Below are 22017 nucleotides of genomic sequence, written 5' to 3'. Positions count from 1 at the left end.
AACAGAGCAGACTTTTAAAGAGTTCAAAAACAAGCTTGTGGGTATTCATCCCCACCGTGGTTTTTTCCCAGTTGGGTTTCCACGTGAAAAATATGTGTGTCATGTGTGATGTCTTCTTCATGTGATGCTATGTTGTTTTCTGTCAAGCGGTGAATCATGTTGATCTAGTTACTTATATGTATATCTTTGATGGTAGATTACCTATTCATGCATTAGGGTGTAATGGAAATGAAGTGTTAGATTGTATGAAAAGATAAGTGTCAACCAGTTTATGCTTGTCTTAGTTATTCTGGGTTTTGCCGGTTGTACTCTGTTTAAGGACCGTCGTTACTGCTTGTTTGTCAATGCACAGTGTCTACTGACAAACTGGCTTAAGAGTGTGTTTTTCTCTGTACTGATTCACCCCCCCCCCTCTCAATACCGGTTTGGTACTATTTGTTCATCATTGAGTTATCACTATTGTTGTATTTTCAGGATGTCTTATGTGTTAATATTATTTGTTTGGTCTAAGGCCAACATGGTTTGTAATTATGTAATTAGTTTATTATCTGGTGGCCGACCTAATTGTTTATGGTCAAGGGTTTGTATAAATAGATGTAAGATCTCATTATAGATCATCATGGTTAATATAAGAGGTCATGGTCAAAGAATGTAATGTGCGAATAATGTAATAACATTTAGGTAGAGGAGTTGGTCGATCATTGGAGATTGAATTGGGTTTGTGTAAGAGGATTTAGTCCTCCGGTATTGAGCTTAATTAGAACTGTACTTAGGCATAGGAGATGCTATCTTTTGCAGTTCAACACTTCTCTGGATTGTAGTCTGGATTTATATGTAGTCAATGAGGCTCTTTTTGTGATGACCAGTGTGCTCTAGGTTGTTGGTCTTCCTGCTAATGCAGGCCGCTTCATTGTAATTCACATACTTACTGCAAAAGTATTATCTAACTATGGGTAGGCTCCCACCATGGTTTTTCCCTTTACCGTGTTTTCCACATACAAATCTTGGTGTTGTGTGGATGGCTTTTATTTTGTAATTATTGTTTATGCTTAATTGGATTAACTGCTATTTCGGTATTATTGTTTTGGATTCTAGTATTAAAGTTTAAATTGCTAATGCTTTTGGTAATCTATGACAACTGATTCACCCCCCTCCTCTCAGTTGTCTTTCAGTTATCTAAACTATCTAACAAGAAGGTCATAAAGAAGCAAGAGATGAGAGAGAGAGAGAGAATCTATGACATGAATGAATCTAATCATACAAATCATCCACCTCCCCATATTTCTCATCATTAGTTTGAGAAGGTGGACAACACGCAAGAGGAGCCACTTCGAGCACGATAGATGGAGCTATCACAAGTTCTAAACAAGAATCATGCTCTAATGATGAGTCACTTTGTTTGTTACTAGGAGCTAGGATTAATACTTTTGAAAATTGTTTAGATAGATCATTATCAACATCAACATATTCATATTCGTCATCTGAATTATTAGCATCAACATTTTCATCATGAACAACATTCTCATCTATTTCTTCATCAAGATTAACAAAAATAGGAGCTCTAATAGGAATAGAAATTGAACCATCATTTGTCTTAATCATTTTACGTCTTGGAGATTTAGGTTGAACTTCTTAGTTAGGAGAAGATCGAGTAAATGTTATTATGTCAATAGTTGGTGTCTTTAGAGAAGAAATGGTTCGAAAAGCAAGTTCACGAGCTCTAGCATGACATCTCCATCAACGCTCTCTCACACAATGATTTTGTTTACTTTTAGCTGAAGGTTGTGAAGGTTTACGTTCAGCAAGCATAGACTTCTTTTCTTCTTTTAAGGAAGGATTCATAGGAGAAGGTCTTTAGGTTGAACAATAGGAGATGCCAAGCACTTTGCTTTATAAGATGTGGGTAAGTGCAAGAAATTGTGTCCACTTAATGTGAAAGTTTTACACTTAGAAAAAAAACTAAAAATTGAGCGGAGTGCATAAGAGATAAAACAAGATCCCGATTAGCCACTGGATCTTGAGCCTAAAAACAAGTCGGGATACCGTAGGCTTTGAGATATAGAGCCTAATCTTAGAAACAGGATCCCATTCCAAAATAAAATGGGATCCCGTTTTAAATGAAACAAGATCCCATTTACTAAAAATATAAAATTTTGAAAAAAAAGGGACCCGACTCATATTTTCTAACCAAGATCTCGATTCTAGCCTCCAACAAGCTATCCAGGTAGGCCGCCACATCAATTTTTTTTCCAAGTTTTAGTTTTTAATTTATTTTTTTCAATTTGTGAAACTAATTGTTTAGTTTAAATCACTTTTTTTTTAATTATGAAATGTTAATTTAGGTTTTAATAATTAAGCAATTTTTTTTATAAATTTTTAATTTTTGCTTAATGAATGAAAACAAAAATGTTGAAAAACAAAAACAAAAATGAAAATGAAAAAACAAAAAAATAAAAATGATTTAAATGTAATCAAAACAAAAAATGTTCAAACAAAATAAAAAACAAAAACGAAAATGAAAACAAAAACAAAAACGAAATTCAAACCCAAACTAAGGAATGCAGAATATACTTTTAATAAATACATTTAAACCTAAGAGTCCCCTTTTATGGCATGATCTTCTTTTAAGCCATGTCATAAGACCCCTTAAAAATATGTAATATGACATTATACCCCTTAGTGTTAATGGGGTATTACATCATAATAGAATCTATTATGACGTAATAGGGCTGATAATCACAATATAATAGGTCCTATTACACGACATCATAGGACCTATTATGTGATAACCGGTCCTATTATGTCATAATAGGTCCTATTAAACATGTCTTAAGGGGTCTTATGACATAAGACCCCTTAAGATGTGTAGACACCTAAAAATGTCTCATTGATCATGTACTAATTATTCATCTAGTTGATTAAATAATTCTTCAATTATTTAATTAAGTTAATTAATCGTATTCTTTTAAATTCATATTTCATCTGTTAGGACTCGGAGGCAACTGAGAGGGGGGGGTGAATCAGTTGTCTATTAATTTCAACCCAAATATAACTTAATCAAACTTGATGCATAATATCGGTAAACCAAACTTAATGTCAGTTGACAGTTTAACAGTTAATGAAAATACCAGTGAAGCTTGATGCATGAAACAGAAAGACAAATAACATCCACAACACATAACATAGATATTTGTATGTGGAAACCCTATAAGGGGGAAAAACATGGTGGGAAACCTTACCCACAATCAGATGATACTACTGCAATAGTATGTGTGTACAAATGGGGTCTACACATGCAGAAAGGCCAACTGTCTAGAGCTCACTGCTCAATCACAAAATGAGAGTCGCACTGACTACAATTGGATGGTTAAATCCAACGATAATGTACTTCTCAAAGTAGCATCTTCATATGCTAGATTCAGTACCAGTTAAGCTTTGATTGTCTTCTTCATAACTTACTTGAATCTTCAAATGATGTCTGTGTGAGTAGCTCTGCTTATATTTGCATATACCTTATTACATTCCTCTTCCACTACTATTGCATAATCTCACAAATGAGATCTTACATATATACCAAAACCTAAGACCAAATGTGTAGGTCGGCTCACTAAGAATATTACAATTAAATCAATTACAAATGAATCAATATGTGATGCATCATGTCAGCTTAATGCATTTACAATAATAACCAATCAATAAATCATCTCCATAATGTGTTGTGCTGATCTGGAATAGATAACGCATGTCGGTCCATAACCTAGACCAATTTGCCAGTAACAGCAAATATGCAAACTCAATTAGACCAATAACCAAATCACCAAAACCAAGTGTCCAAACCATGTCTTCGACATAACCAAGTGATCTCCAGATGATAACAAGTCATCCTTAGTGTCGGTGAACCAAATACCAGTGACTATGCATGTCACTGAACTTGCCGGTGAAAATAACCAAAGATCTCCAGTGCTAATAAGTGTTGACAAGTGTTAACATCAATGACAAAACAATTGCAACACATCCATAATACCAACATCCTCATCATCTTACTAATTATTCTATTTCCTATTCTATCATCATTTAATCATTTTAATCATTTTTTAATTAAATATTTATTATTTAATTAATTATGATTAATTCCCCAATTTAAATAATCTTTATTATTTAAATAAATTCCATTTTTAATTTCTATCTCTATTCAATTAATCAATTATCATTAACCATTTTCTAAATAATAATTAAATATTAATTATTTAATTAATTATGATTTTAATCCTTTAATTTGAATAATCTTTATTATTGAGTTAAATTCAATTTCTAAATAATTAAATAATTTCTTTAAATTATTTATTTAACTAATTAATTCTTATAATTTCATTAATTCATCTAATTCTAAATTCTTCTAATTTCTTCTAATTTCAAATACATGTGCATGATTTCAAAATTCAATTTAAAAATCAAAGTCAAGTTCTAAATATATTCAAATAACAAATTGAATTTAAAATAAATTCAATATTTGAATTAAATCTCATGCAAAGATTAAATTGAAAATCAAAGTCAAAATGCAAGCACATGCTAAATTAATTAAATCATTATCTTTCCAATTCCTATTTCTATCTTCCACTTTGCTTTTTTCCAAAAAGCTTTCAATCAGTTAACTATTCCATCTATTTTAATTGATTATTTCAATTAATTGATTAATTACATCATTTCTTTAATTCTCTCCAATCATTCTTTTTCTATCTTCTAGTTAGCTTTTTCTAAATAAAGCTTTCTTTGTCATTAATTAATTATCCTCCAATCATCCTTTTTCATCTTTCAGTCAACTTTTTTTCAATCAGTTGACTCAATTAATCTATTCAATCTATTATGTTTCACCTCCTATTTAGCAATTCAACTATCAATCAGCATGTGAGCTCACCTGAGTTCCACCTCTTGATCAATCTACTCCACCTTTCAATCAATTCTCTCCAATAATCTATAAATTGAGCATTCAATCTCCATTTTCAACAATCATGAACTATAAATCTTTGTGTCAATTGCAGGTTAACAGCGCAATATCTAAGAGTCGTCATACCACAAAGAAGAGAAGAACAATGGAAGATAGATGCGATCATGGAATAGGGAGTTTGAATTGATTATTTTACATTCCTATTGCTTGTTTGCATTATTTCTGTAGTCACACAAATCTGTCCAGCTTAATTAAATAAATATTCGCTATTTATTTGATTAAAAATCCACTAGCCACTAGTTAATTAAATTAATATTTAATTAATTCATCCCCAAACATTCTTCTATTAATTAAATAAATTATTCTATTTATTTGAATTCATTCATTAAATCAAATTTCAATCAATTAAATAAATAAAATCTATTTGTTTAATTAAATCCCCCTATTCCTCTTCTAAATAAATTAAATAAAACATTTATTTAAATCATTATCCCCACCCCACTTGCATTTTCCTACAAATGCAACTTGCACACATTTATTGAAATAAATGAATTTTTATTTTAATAAAATCCTATTTTCCCTCACCCACCAAATCCACTTGCAAAATCTAATCCCCTTCTAGATTCTTCTAACCCCTTCCTAATTAGCCTAATCCATCTCCTAATTATTGTCACATTCCTAAGCAAAATGGAGTCACTTCTCAAAGACTCCAAAAGTCTTTGAAAAGCATTTAATGCTTTGTGTGTTCAACAAATTAACCCCCAAAGTCTTCCAAGACCACTAATGGCTCTTACATGACCATTTATGGCTCTTACATAACCATTTATGGTTATTTCAAACTTATCTCCCCAAACATTTATTGTTTTGACCATATTCATCCATTTCACATTTGCACAAGAGTTTATCCATTGGATAAAAGCTTTATTCTTTGAATAAAGAGTTTATTCATTCAACTAACCTTGACTTTAAATCCCAAGGTCATATCAAGCATTTAATGCTTATTCCCTCTCCTCTCAACCTATCTCACATTGACACTTGTCATCCTGGGATTGGGTTGAAAGCCCTCACATGGATTTGAAATCATTCAATCCTGACCCTTGTTGAGATTGCTCAATCTCAACCATCCATTGCTCCATTTTTTCTATAAATAGAGCCCATTTCTTCATAATCAAGATCTTGAAAACTTGTATGCATTTAAGCTATAGGCATTTTAAGGGAGCATTTTAGCATAATTAACTCATATATTGTCATTTTGGATAAAATCAATCATTTTAGTATCAATAGCTTAATATTTGCTTCTTTATTTACATTTAGAGCAACATTTCAATCTCAATCCTCCATAAGCATCCATAGTGCAAAAAGCTGCTGAGAGCTACACTATTTTGGAACTTGGAGAGGAGAGGAACAAGGGAGAAGGAGCTAAGAGCATGCTAAGAGGCATTTGGAGATGCCTCATTATCTTTGTTTCATTAGTTAGAGATATTAGCATGATTTTAGTGTCTCTCTTGATATGCCTGTTTAGATTAGTTTTTGATTAAATAACACTAACGATTTTCTTGTGTGTTTTGTGTTGTTTCTCTTAGACTAACCTTGTCCACTTTGCAGGGCATCATTTGGTGAGCCCGACGTGAATCGAAACACCAAAAAAATATCATCTTTTTAGAAAACTAACATGTCTGAATGTTGAAAATGTCACACAGGTTGCATTTTAGCGCTATTGAACATGTTCTAGCGCTACCGACACTTATTCTTTTAGCACTATTGTTTTTACAATAGCGCAATTGTCAAAATTTCAGCGCTTTTGGACTTGTTTTGGCGCGTTTGTCGTTATTTTGGCACTATTGACCCTCTTTCAGCGCTTTTGACTTTTCTATCTTTCCCCTTCTTTCAGCGCTTCTGTGTTAAATAGCGCTTATGTTCAAACGCAGACTAGCGCTATTGCAACAGAATGTCATAAAAATCACCTTGTAATCAAAAACGTGGAAATTTAAGGCTTGTGGAAGCCCCCCTTGGACATCAATTTTACTAGCACATTGTTGTTTCTACAGGTTAAAACGCACCATTAAAAATCACAAAATTTTCCTTTGGTGCATTAAAACTTGAACACAAACAAATTTCCATTGCTTTCTAGTTAGGATCATTTGTCTTTTGGTACTTAAAATCAACAAGCAAATTTGATTTCCTTGCATCAAACTAAAGAGATTTAAAATCCACACTTCCAATTTTGGTGCACATAAAATACACAATCCATTTGTTTTGATTTTTGCAAACAAATTTTACTTCAAGCAAACATGTATTTCATTAAGTTGACTAGGATTTCCAAATTCTAGATTACAAAACACATTGCCTTTGAAGTTAAAAAAAACACCATGGTTGTTGGAGCAACATCTCCAAATAGTTAGATCACATTGCAATGGTGGATTAAAAAGAACAAGTGTCTTTCATGCTTGGCACACTTGTGCAAAAAGAGTTGGTCGAGTGGTCCTACTTCTAACACACACTATCCTCTCCCTTGGCTCTCGTGGTCCTAGGTGCAAGAGAAAAGTGTTAGTAACACTCAAATTTTATCTTTTTAAGAGAGGCCTGCCAAGGGATCGATACTCTTGGGAACTACCTCAAGCGGTAAATCCTTCGAGCCGCTATAGAAATCAGGTGAGAGCGAAAGTTGTAGCCTTGGGTATAGCTGTTCCTACAGTGTAACTGGCCGAAAGGACAAATGGGCCCCACCACCAGTTACAAGGCTCTTAAGTGAGTCACTGCAGAATGAACTTATGTCCAAAAACATCGAACATGACTAAACACCTTTAAGTAGTAGCCCACCCATTCTATTGATTGAGAATATTTGCAATATAATTTAGTGCAAGAGCATAGATGGTTTTGCTCCCAAGATTCTCACCATACATATTTCCTTGAGTAGAAACATAGCTCTTTGAAAAGTCACTTGTGGCTTGATAAAAGTGGTGACTCCCCCATCATAGGGATCATCTATTTGTTATGCTCGTGCAAGAATTAGTATATCACATCCTTACCTCCCACGGTGGGATTCATAAGGTATATAGTACCAAAGTCAAAGAAATATCAAGATGTGGGCTAAATTTATCACAACTGGCCATTTGACCTTAGGGATAAAAAGTGTTTGAAGTGTGTTCATTTTAAAGACCAAGTGCAAATTGAGCCGACTTCAGGCTTTGGAAATACATCTAAAGGAAGGGTCATATACAAGTCCAAGGATTGGGTTGATCTAGACCCATACTCATTTGTGCCTTTTAGGCAACATTCTTGTGTTTGTGTGCTTGCTTTGTTTTCTTGTCAAAGAAACATCAAATCAGAAAATCAATCCCAAAAACAAAGTATTCATCCAACCAAACATTACTCAAAACAACCAAACACATCAAAAACAAAGTGCAAACAACAAAGTATCAAAAATTTATGACCATTCTTCACATCTTGCGAAAGAAGAAGCGTCATCAGAATATCAACTTGAAAAGAAGACCATTAAGCTCAAAGGCTTTGATCAAAAGGAGGAAATTCTTCTATATCAATAGACAAATCTTTGTCTCCCATAGAGTTTTTCTGCGTCACATGCGTCTCTACCTTCAAGGCAAAACAAACAAATTTGATTCAGAATCATTGAACCGCAGAGCTTTTATGCAATATAGAGCTCTAAGTTATCACAAAAACCAAGGAGGTAAGATTAATCCCAACTTTTTCCCAAACGTCCGTATACCCTACAACACAGCTCAAGAAATACCATCAACACCTGAAAGGGAAGAGGTAGAGTTTGTCCCATTTGTAACACAAAGTTTTTATTGAAGTTGAAAACATTTTCATCCATCATCTTTTTCATACATCATCACTTCATCCTCAATCCGTTCTAACTCTCAAAACATTAAGAGGTTCCTGTCCCAAGTTCTCTTTTAGATATTGCTTGAATCAAACACCTCACATCACCTTTTAGATTGTTTCTACATCTAGGATAAGCTCATCCTAAGAGACACATCTACGCAGGTTAAAACTAGTTCATGAGTGAATCCTCTCATTACTAGGTAGTTCAATCTATAACACATCTCAGATTTCTCTACACCTTATCACATCCAATCTTATCAAACAAACAAGCAATTCAAAGAAGGAATTTCGATTACATCTACCTTAAAAGTGCTAGAGATCCACATGCAACACAATTCACCAATTATCAATCTCTCATTTCATCAAAAACTCATCATCATTTTCACTCAACTTCAACAAAGACTCATAAACAAAATGGCTCAAACCCGATCACAGTCAAGGCAACGAGAAATAGAAATAGAAGAAGAAGAAGAGAAAAATTCAATGAATTTCAAGAAGCACTTGGAGGAAATGCAAATGATGAAAACCCAAGTACTCCTACTCCTACAACAATAGAAAGGGCTTAGCATAACCCTCTCTTTAACAGACTATTTGACGAAATACTCAGGAGCAATGCAAATGCTCACTTCTTAAAACTCGCTCAAGAAGGAGCAAAACTCCCCTCTGACTTTGATCTTTCCCAATTAAGACAAGCATCTAAAAGACAAAGTCACCATGAAGAGGAAAGAGGTAGAGATCCCATCAGATATAACATTCCTCGAGGTAACCCACCACCTCCTCTTCCAACTGAAATGGAGATGTTGCGGCAACAAGTCAAGAATCTCGCCCAACAACTTCATAATGGTGTCAAAACTAACCAATTCTCACTCAATGACATCTGTCCCTATCCTTTTGATAGGAATCTTTATATGCCACCCTTTCCATGAGGATTCAAAACACCCAAATTTGAAAAATATAGAGGAAAGGGAGATCCCCGTGATCATGTCAGAGAATTTCATTCCGCTTGTCTCGAAGTGGCATATGAAGACACCTAACTAATGCGCCTTTTCCCCCAAATCTTGGGAGGAACAACCACATCATGGTTTTCCCGATTACCAGGTGGCATTAGAACGTTTGAGGAACTCATCCAAAAGTTTCTAGCTCATTACTCTCATAACATTGAACGTGACATTACCATGGCTGATATGTGCAACACTAAACAAAAACCAGGTGAACTATTCTCAGTATTCCTGCAACGATGGCACCAAATGTCTAGCAGACGTTCTCTTTAGTTACCTGAATGAGAACTAGTGGAAATATTCATTTCCAACTTAAACGAAGAAATGGAATTTCACCTGGATGTCAAAGACACAGACTCTTTTAATGATATGATCACCAAGGGTTTGAAATGTGAAAGGGCACTTATCAAGAAAGGACTCATCAAAATCTTTAATGAACCAAAAGATGGTCCTCGCCCATGCTTCAATAGCGATAAACCAAACTTCTAGAATAAAAACAAGAATATCGTCAATGATGGGGTTGTGGATGCTAGGACTATACAAAATGCACAACCTATGGTTCAGTTTGCAGGACAAAATCCTCCACCTCAGAATAACACAAATGTTCCTTCCAATCAAGGTCACATCACATCTCACAATGAACCAAGACCTCGTCAGCAAAAATAGAAACGCACATACACTCCCTTAGGGGAACCCATAGAAACAGTATTGCGACAACTCATTTCTCAAAATTTGGTCACTCTACCTAAGCTATCAAACTATGAGCCTCAGGTCAAACCGGCATGGTGGAGAGATACTGAACACTGTGAATTCCATCAAGGAAGAGGACACAAGACAAGTAATTGTCACCGATTAAAAGATCTTATTCAAGATCTTATTGCCCGAGGAGAAATTGAAATTGAAGGACATGACCCAAAAACAACAAATAATGATCATCTGATGTTCAAAAATCCACTTCTATCACAAGATCAAAGGGTTCCTTCCACCTCCAGGAGAGGCACTGATACCATATATTATATGCAGGCTGCGTATAATTACACTGTAAATCATCTGTATGATGTCGGTGAACAAGTTGCAACCATAACCTTCAAAAATCCCAACTCAAATTGCAATGTTGTTACGCGTCGCGGCAAAGTTACCATCAAGGCAGCTCCACAAGGCACCACCTCCATCCCAAAGCAGTATAATCTTGTGGAACAATTAGATAAAATGCCTGTGCTTATATCCATTTTAGAGCTATTGCGCCTATCGCCCTCTCATAAAACTATCTTGGATCAAGCACTCCAAGAGGTGTTAGTCCCTACAAATCTGAATATAGACCAATTTCAAGCCATGGTTGGAAGTCTAAAGTCATCACCTTGTCTCACTTTTTCTGAAAGTGACAACTCTTCCTTCCAGCAACCTCATAACGCTTTGCTCCACATTGAAGGCTTCATCAACCAACACAGGATCAAGCGAATCTTGATCGATAATGGAGCAGGTCTGAATATTTGTATGCTACAGTTGGTCACAGCATTGGGATATGCAGTAGAATCAGTGGATCCTCATAAGAAGATCACAATCAAAGCCTATGACAATGCAGAGCGTTCATCCAAAGGAGCTATGGTACTACCAATCCGAGTGGGCCCCATGGTAAAGCACATCATTTGTCAGGTTCTGGACCTTCCTCTGCCATATAATCTATTGTAAGGAAGACCTTGGATACATGTCATGCAAGCTGTTCCATCTACCTACCATCAATGTATCAAGTTCCCACATAACGGTGCAGAGATCACAATCCTGGGCGATGCAAATCCCTTTGCATACTGTCATAATATCAGCCATCAACCAGAGATTACTGTTCCTAATAATAGAGAAGCCATTTCCTCCACATCATATATAAGTCTGGCCTCTCTTGCTAGTTCAAACACCACTATATCGAAGCAAGAAAAGCTTAAAATGAAAGTAGCCGAGGAAGTTCCTGGGGAATACAACTTGAGTCAACTCTTTTGTGTGGGACAAATGCCCACTTCTCCTAGGACACATGGTAAACTGCAGTAGTTACTTCAGCAACCACTAATCACACCAACATGTGCTTTGACGCCTTTCATCCTTGGCAAGAGTCAAGAAGAAGAAACCCAAGATGAGGACTTAGCGGACTGGATCTATAAAGATCCCATCCCCACTGATATACCGCAAGTTAGACTCCCTACGGATCAGTATGGCAAAGGCCTCCTCATTATGCAAAGAATGGGATATTGTGGTCAGAGTGCTTTGGGATATTACAAACAAGGACGACATGAACCTCTGCTACCGGAATTAAAGCCCAAAGGTAATACAGGCCTAAGCTTTGAAAAAGAGATTTTTCCTAAACTAAAATTCAAAGGAAAACCCAGCAAACCATTTTGTCCGCCTACGGCAAAAAGGACACCTTTCATTATCAAAGCGACATCAAGCACCATCCCCACTACCCCACCGAGGCTCAGAATCCCAACACAACCATCACCAATGCCAATCATCCCACCAATCAAACTTGTAATCCCATCCGCAACAACAAAAACATCCAAGACATCATCAGCAGCAGCAACTGTATTAGAACCCGCAGCAGCATCTATGGCACCAATAGTTCCAGCAGAAGCCACTGAGTCAACACTGCCAATACTCCCAATACCATATTCTTTAATCCCCATCAACCGTCCTACAGCACCAATCACTACAAAGGTACATCAACCAATCACACCTGCAGTATTTAACTCCAAGGACATCCCAGTATGGTATAGTAATCGGATGCTGGAAAGTGACTCAGAGACTAACTCACATGAGTGGGAATTTGACTCTGTACAACTTAACACTTCAGATGAGGAAGACACATCACCACCTCCACCACGCAAAGACATCCCTGTTTACGGAGAAGCACAGATAAAGACCACTTGGGTTCCTAAACTAGAAATGTCTTCCACAGACCCTACGTCTCATCCTACGCCTGATTCTGACAGCGAGAGTACCATCAACGACCTTCACCATAACATCTTAACCCTCACTGATACATCTAACACACTTAACCTAATCGATGAAGTAATGCCCATTATCCACCCTGAACTCATCGAATGGAACCAACCAAATCCTCCATGTCTTGACTTCTTCCAAAACGATGAGGCCATCATTGACTTTTTGGAATTAAGGGATAACCTACCAAGCGGGGATCACAAAGCTGGATTCGCCATTGAACTTAATAGCATAGCATACTTCAGGGCGGATGCCAAACCTTTCAGCTGCAAAAATATAACAATAAAACATAGATCTTCTAGTGAAAACCACACTGTGGCACTGTTTGATCCAACAAAAGCAAAAAGAAAGAGCTTATCCAATGGTGAAAACCTCTCTGAGGCGCCTGAGGATGAAGGGTTTGACATTCTCCCTGCTAATGCACAACAGGAACGATCAATGATTCTCATCGAGGAAACCAAAGAATACAATGTGGGGACTCCTGAAAATCCTCATCTCATACATCTAGCATCTCTTCTCACTCCAGAGGAATAGCCTAAATTTATAGAGTTCTTCCAGAAGCATCAGATCAACTTCGCATGGTCATATGCAAACATGCCTGGGCTTGATCCTGAATTAGTCATGCATCACCTTACCATAGCAGAAGGAGCCAAACCTGTCAAGCAGAAGCTTCGTAAGATGCATCCTCAGATTGCAGTGCTAGTCAAAACAGAACTCAAGAAACTCCTAGATGTTGGTTTCATTAGACCAATTGATTATGCAGAATGGATCTCCAATATTGTGCCTGTCGGCAAACCAAAAGGGGGCATCTGTATTTGTACTGACTTCAGAGATCTGAATAAAGCATGTCCTAAGGATGACTTCCCCCTTCCAAATATCGACATCATAGTGGATCTGACAGCAGGACACGCCATGCTTTCACTCATGGATGGCTTTTCAGGATACAATCAGATAAAGATTGCACCAGAAGATCAACATAAGACAGCCTTCACATGTCCATGGGGCACATATTGCTGGAATGTAATGCCCTTCGGTCTAAAGAATGCAGGAGCGACTTATCAACGAGCAATGACCACCATCTTCCATGACATGATGCATACCATGATGGAAGATTATGTTGATGACTTACTAGCAAAATCACTCACCAGAGAAGGGCATCTCCACATCTTAGATAAAATCTTTGATAGACTAGAACAATACCATGTTCGCCTCAACCCAAAGAAATGTGTCTTTGGAGTAACCTCCGGGAAGCTTCTAGGATACATTGTCTCAAGCAAAGGCATTGAGGTCGATCCAGCAAAGGTTAAGGCAATCATGGACATGCCACCACCAAAGAATATTAGTCAGCTAAGGACATTACAAGGGCGACTTCAATCCATCTGAAGATTCATTGCACAATTGGCTAATAAGTGTCACCCATTCACACACCTGCTACACAAGAACATCTACTTTTAGTGGGATGACTGATGCCAACAAGCATTTCAGACGCTTAAAGACTATCTCATAAATCCACCATTGCTGATACCACCAGATCCAAGTAGACCGTTGTTACTCTATATCTCAGCAACAAGTACAGCATTGGGTGTACTACTGGCACAACATAATGCAGAAGGAAAAGAGTGTGCTATTTACTACATCTCTCGCACACTAGTGGGCTATGAACTCAATTACACACCTATTGAGCGAGCTTGCCTAGCAGTAATCTTAGCAGCCACTAAATTGAGGCACTATCTGTTAACCCACAAAGTACAACTCATTGCAAAGATTTATCAACTCAAATATTTACTTAGCAAAGCAGCATTGACAGGTCACTTGGCCAAATGGGTAATGATTCTAAGTGAATTTGACATCGAGTATGTAGATCGTAAAGCTATCAAAGGTCAAGTTATTGCAGATCAGTTGGCCGATGCACCTCTCATAGGCGATCATCCTCTCATTTCCAATTTTCCAGACAAAGAGATATTCATGATCACAACAACACAACCATGGAAATTATACTTTGATGGTTCATACACTAGACATGGCTCGGGGGCAGGCATCCTATTTATCACACCTCAAGGTGATAGCATCCCGAAGTCTTACAGGCTCACATTTCCATGCACTAACAACTAGCAGAGTATGAGGCCTTGATCACAGGACTCAGGCTAGTCGTACAATGGAAATTACAAGAACTGCAAGTATATGGCGACTCACAACTGGTCATTCGACAAGCAATTGATGAATATCAGACCAAGGATGATAAACTCATGCCATATAAGAAAATGGTGGACACTCTAAAGACATCATTTACTACTATTACTTTTGAGAAGATACCAAGAGATCAGAATCGAGCTGCTGACGCTATAGCTACCATCGCATCTCTCCTAGATCTTCCACAGAATTCAACACGCTATGAGTTCTTGGTTGAACAGCTTTGGATTCCCACTTATGATATCCCCGAATCCGAAATGATATGTTGCCTTGTTGGTTCTGAATCCCCATGGTATGGTGAGTTCTACACCTATCTCCGTGATCACACCCTTCCTCCCAACCAATCCAATAACCAACGTAAAACCTTCATTCACCAAACCGCTCGATATACCATTATTGTTGAAACCTTATACCGCCGTAGTCTTGATGGTACTCTCCTTTGATGTCTGGAACAAGGTGAGATAAAAAAGGCTTTGGAAGAAGTCCATGAAGGCATTTGCGGGACTCATTCAAGTGGTTCATCACTCGCCAAGAAACTCCTGTGCAACGGATACTATTGGCCATCTATGGAAAAGGATTCCTACTACTTTGTCAGAAAATGCAAGAAATGTCAAGTTCATGGTGACCTGATACATGCACCAACCCAGGAACTGCAACCAATCACAACACCATGGCCTTTTTGTCAATGGGGCCTTGACCTTGTGGGTAAGATTCATCCATCTTCATCCAATGGCCATAAATAAATTATTACCGCCACCAAATATTTCACAAAGTGGATCGAAGCTGTTCCACTTACCCAAGTCACCAGCAAGCAGATCGCCTCATTCATCCTCAACTACATCATCTGCCGATATGGTGTGCCCATGTCCATCATCACAGATAATGGTCTTCCTTTCAAAAATCAGGATGTCTGCGAACTTTGTGAGAAATTTCATATCCAACACCGCTTTTCCACTCCCTACTACCCACAAGGCAATGGTCAGGCCGAAGCATCCAATAAAAACATATTGAGGATCCTAAAGAAGACAGTCAATGATGTCGTTCGTGATTGGCATGTTCAACTAAATCTAGCGCTGTGGGCATATCGAACTAGCATTCGAACCCCTACAGGTGCAACTCCTTATTCATTGGTCTATGGTGCAGAAGCTATCTTGCCTATTGAGGTTGAGATACCATCACTACAGATTTCCTTGCACAATCTAATAGATGATGAAGCCTGCAGAGTATCCCATCTTCAGGACTTAGAGTTACTAGATGAGAAGCGACAAGCTGCATACAATCACCTCAAATCCTATCAGCAGCGCATGAGCAGAAGCTACAATCACCGAGTTAGATCTCATACATTTGAGATAGGTGATCTTGTTCTACAAGAGAATCCTTGCAACCAACCAAACAGAGAACATCAGGGCAAGTTTGAATCAAACTGGCTAGGCCCATATGTTGTCACTGCTGTATTCGGGTCTGGGGCATATCAATTGGCTACATCAGAAGGAGAACCGCTCGCAGATCCAATCAATAGCATGCACCTAAAATAGTTTTATACCTAAGCTGTACAGAGCATCAAGCTCCCCTGCATACCAGAAAATACCAAAAACATTCATAAAAATATCCTAAAGAAATACAAAAACATTCAAAAAAGTAAAGAAAAACCATGCATCCAAACGGTGAACAACCACTCTGGTGGCACCTTGGGTAAGTGCAATGGTGAAAACCTGGCAAACAGGTGCCACTCGTAAAGACAATGGCTCTAGTATCTTTCAGGCTTGTTGCAATCACATTCATGCATCCACACATCCATCCATCTAAACCATGGCTTGTTATTTGATCTGTAATCAAAGAAAGTACTTCATGCGTCTAGCATCCCGCTTTATCATAGTCATGTCTACACTTGGGGGGGAATGCCCTTAAATCTAGTTGATGGAAGTGGATTCTACATTACTGGTGATTCATTGGGTAAACCATTCAAAACTATTTTACAAAATCCAAAAACATTCAAAAACGTCTCAAAAAATATCACAAACATTAAAAAATGACTCACAAAATCCAGAAACATTCAGAAATGTTTCACAAAAGTCCAAAAACATCGAAAAACCATCAAAAATCAAACAAAAACATGGCAACACCTTGTACATACTCATCCGCATAGATACAAAGCAAACATTGACAAAATACTCACACGATGACCATTTACCACTCAAACCACACAATCAACATCAACACTCAAAATTGTCTTCAACAAGGATGCATCCTTCCTTACCAAAACAAAGAAAAAAGTGACATTTTCTTTGACAAGAAAATTATGTTTAGCTATCAAATACTTGGTTGGTTTGTGAGTACAATCATTCATTTATCTGTATCAGGATCTTTCAGCATTGTTTTGTATCGTTTGCACATTATTTTCGATGAAGTTTTGGGGCATGTACTAATGGTGTCTACGTGGGAAGTTCACCAAGCTACGTGATCTTATGCCAGATGCAGTCATGGATCATTACGGCCTGCTGACTACAGCGTATACCTCGACCATATGGGCATGAACCATTACCAAGGATCCTCATTCTTTATTCTTTAGGTATATACTGTTTGTTTGCAGGTACAATGCTCTTCCTTTGGTTCCTCCTACCTCATCCAAACTGGATAAAGGTTTTTATCTCTTAGTACGGTATGCACTTGTCTCAGGATATGATCGGCCTAAGATCAAGGAGGACGATCCAAGTCATGCATGAATGGAGATAATCCTTGTCTGTTCCGCAAGCAATACTCTGGTCGACTTGACCCTTATATCAAGTTGTTTGTATTAACTTGCTATATAAAATCCATGTAAGGAATACTCAGGTCATCTTGAATCATTATGTCAAGATGCTTGTATTCTCTTCCAACATTTTAAAGCTCAATGATGAAAATAGAGCACTATGGATCGTCATCTCATCTCATATGTATATATTGCATTTCATTGCATTCCACCCATCCATACATTCATAATAGCTGCATATCATGCATACATAGTCATAATAATGCATACTCTATTTTCCTCTTCTTCCATAGGAATGAGTCATAGGTTCTCCATTTCTTCTATCTAACATCGAACCCCATTTATACCCTTCGTTGTCACCGTAACTTCCCCCCGCTCATCGTCGTGGTCCCCGTGAACTTCCCGAGCCCCCCATTTCTCTATTTTTCCCCCGTTCTCTTCTATTTTTCACCCGTATGGATAACTTCTTCTCTTCTACCACCTCGCCAATTTTCATTCTTTTTCGAGAGATCGCCCGATTTTTCAAAAAAATTCGGCCCATCTCTCGAGGGGGCATACCACCCATTAAATTTACATTTTATGGGGCATTTTCTTCACATCAATTTTTCTTTCTTTGAAACGACGCGATAAACCGCACCGTCTCAAAGAGGGGCAAATGTAGTCACACAAATCTGTCCAGCTTAATTAAATAAATATTCGCTATTTATTTGATTAAAAATCCACTAGCCACTAGTTAATTAAATAAATATTCGCTATTTATTTGATTAAAAATCCACTAGCCACTAGTTAATTAAATTAATATTTAATTATTTCATCCCCAAACATTCTTCTATTAATTAAATAAATTATTCTATTTATTTTAATTCATTCATTAAATCAAATTCCAATCAATTAAATAAATAAAATCTATTTATTTAATTAAATCCCCCTATTCCTCTTTTAAATAAATTAAATAAAACATTTATTTAAATCATTATCTCCACCCCACTTGCATTTTCCTACAAATGCAACTTGCACACATTTATTGAAATAAATGAATTTTTATTTTAATAAAATCCTATTTTCCCTCACCCACCAAATCCACTTGCAAAATCTAATCCCCTTATAGATTCTTCTAACCCCTTCCTAATTAGCATAATCCATCTCCTAATTATTGTCACATTCCTAAGCAAAATGGAGTCACTTCTCAAAGACTCCAAAAGTCTTTGAAAGGCATTTAATGCTTTGTGTGTTCAACAAATTAACCCCCAAAGTCTTCCAAGACCACTAATGGCTCTTACATGACCATTTATGGCTCTTACATAACCATTTATGGTTATTTCAAACTTATCTCCCCAAACATTTATTGTTTTGACCATATTCATCCATTTCACATTTGCACAAGAGTTTATCCACTGGATAAAAGCTTTATTCTTTGAATAAAGAGTTTATTCATTCAACTAACCTTGACTTTAAATCCCAAGGTCATATCAAGCATTTAATGCTTATTCCCTATCCTCTCAACCTATCTCACATTGACACTTGTCATCCTGGGATTGAGTTGAAAGCCCTCACATGGACTTGAAATCATTCAATCCTAACCCTTGTTGAGATTGCTCAATCTCAACCATCCATTGCTCCATTTTTCCTATAAATAGAGCCCATTTCTTCATAATCCAGATCCTGAAAACTTGTATGCATTTAAGCTATAGGCATTTTAAGAGAGCATTTTAGCATAATTAACTCATATATTGTCATTTTGGATAAAATCAATCATTTTAGTATCAATAGCTTAATATTTGCTTCTTTATTTACATTTAGAGCAACATTTCAATCTCAATCCTCCATAAGCATCCATAGTGCAAAAAGCTGCTGAGAGCTACACTATTTTGGAACTTGAAGAGGAGAGGAACAAGGGAGAAGGAGCTAAGAGCATGCTAAGAGGCATTTGGAGATGCCTCATTATCTTTGTTTCATTAGTTAGAGATATTATCATGATTTTAGTGTCTCTCTTGATATGCCTGTTTAGATTAGTTTTTGATTAAATAACACTAACGATTTTCTTGTGTGTTTTGTGTTGTTTCTCTTAGGCTAACCTTGTCCACTTTGCAGGGCATCAATTTCATTGGTTTGTTTAGAATTCTTTGATTAGATAGGGATTTGTGATTTCCCTTTGTTTCTAATTGATTTGATAGATGAATTTTACATACGACATTTTGGTGAACTCGACGTGAATAACATCTAATTAACCTTCTTTGTTTTCTCTGTGATTTTTGTAGATCGTACAGATTTTTTTATTTTTTGTAGCTTTTGTACGGATTTCATCATCACGCAATTGCCTAGACAAAATTATGCAATCAAACAGATAGGCTCACGCATTTGTGCGGAACCCATCACGCAAAAGCGCTTACAGGATCACGCAATCACTCTGTTAGGATCACGCACTCGTTAGGAATATTGTTGTTCTGTTTATTTTGTGCTTTTGTATTTTATGCTCTCTGTTATGTCAAATTCTATATGAAATTAGGTAAATCTGAATACGGTTTATTTTTATTGTGAGCTTAATTATGACATTTCATGGCACGTAAGGTACAATTAAGAATTTCAGGTGCCTGGAGGACGAAAGAGAAAAGAAGACAAGCCAGACGCTATCAGCAAATCCTCAAAGCAGAAAAGAAGATACAAGATTTAGAAGACCAACCAGCCATCGACAGATACAATAGCCTAGTTCTCTCATATAGGGTGAAATATGATTTGATTAATATAGAATGGATGATGAGAGATCTAGCTAGTCCATCACAATATGTTTTACAGGTTCTAGATCAGAATTAGCTTTATTTTTTATTTTTTGTTTGATCTGTCTGTGGATCACGCAATCACTCTGTTAGGATCACACAATCGCTCTGTCAGAATTATGCAATCGCTCAGGTATAATCACGCATTCATTTTTGTCATAGTTTATTTCTCTATTTTCTGTGGATTTTATTGGGTTACTAATTATCTGCCTACAGCCTGTGGTGAATTTACAGAGAGGATCAGATTATTATTGAATCATAAACACTCATGCTCTCATACTTTATTTTTTGGGCTTAAAATTAACAATGGTTAAAATTGACATGCATGAATTCATATTTCTATTTGGTATTTTAAAAATGACATGCACGTGCGTATCTAACACCTAAATTTGGGTTTTTAATACGAACGTGAATCAGGTTGCTCAATAGATTAACTCACATTTCATCTTTGAGGGAAAGAATTTTTTATCGTGTTTGGGGTGGACCTACTGTTGCATTAACTACCTTTCCACCCGCCTTCAGGGGCTTGGGAGAAAGGGAGAAGGTGACAACAATGCCCAATTTTATTTATTTCAAGTAGTGAGGGGTATTTTTGACTGGGGATTTCATCACCTCATAGAGGTACTTCTAATTGGGATGCGTTGGGGATATCATCTCTCCCAGCATACTCTTGAGCGGGTTTTTTGAGCCGCTATATAAATATACTGGTTAGGCAGCTAGAGTGTTGACTGAATTCGACGTATGTGGGGGCCTTCCCTACACCGACAAGTTCAACTAAAGTCTTAAGTGGCTTTCTCTAAGAATCCATCGTTGGATCGAGAACCCTCAAAATTTTACAATAAGAACCAACTTAGTAGCCCAAATCTTGCATTCAATGATTCTGAGAGTGGGGATTGTACCTCATAGATTCCCTTCATGTACCTTGCATTGTGAGACATAAATCCCTCGGTGATAAGATCTTCGGATCTTCGAGGTAAGAGAGACTGGCATACCCGAGAAGTGTGTGTCATGGAGTGGAGCCAGTGTTGCCAGACTCTCTAGTTGTTCATCTTGTTTCTGTATTTCGTAAGGGTCTCATTTGAATGGTTTCCAATTTACAACCTAAGGTTGTCTTCTGTACTTTTATATGTATCGTTGTGTCAGACCAGTATTGAGTCAGTTTTGAGCTATTTCAGGCCCTACCCTGTGTATCTCAAAATTCTCATATTTTGTTTGAAAACAAGTTCAGTCAGCTATACCTACCTCAAAACATTTGTTCTCAGGCTTGGAAAACAACAAACTTATGCTACACAGAATTACTGGAAAAGACATCTAAAAATGGTCAATGCTTGCGGAGTCATACTTTAACATTTGTGCATTGCCTTATTTTAGGGTTTTTGCGTCGCATTAACATTTCTTCTATGTTGCGCACTTGGTCTTTATCATTTACAAGCATTGAGTCCTTCTTCTGCATTCCTCATTTTTCTCACTTTCGAATTAGGTCTTGTTGATAACAAATCTTCAATCATGATTTTGGTCGATCCTTGTCCT

Source organism: Cryptomeria japonica, chromosome 1 (genome assembly GCF_030272615.1).
Source record: "Cryptomeria japonica chromosome 1, Sugi_1.0, whole genome shotgun sequence".
Lineage (NCBI taxonomy): Eukaryota > Viridiplantae > Streptophyta > Pinopsida > Cupressales > Cupressaceae > Cryptomeria > Cryptomeria japonica.
The sequence above is the reverse complement of the archived record's forward strand: the minus strand, read 5'-3'. Positions refer to the sequence as shown.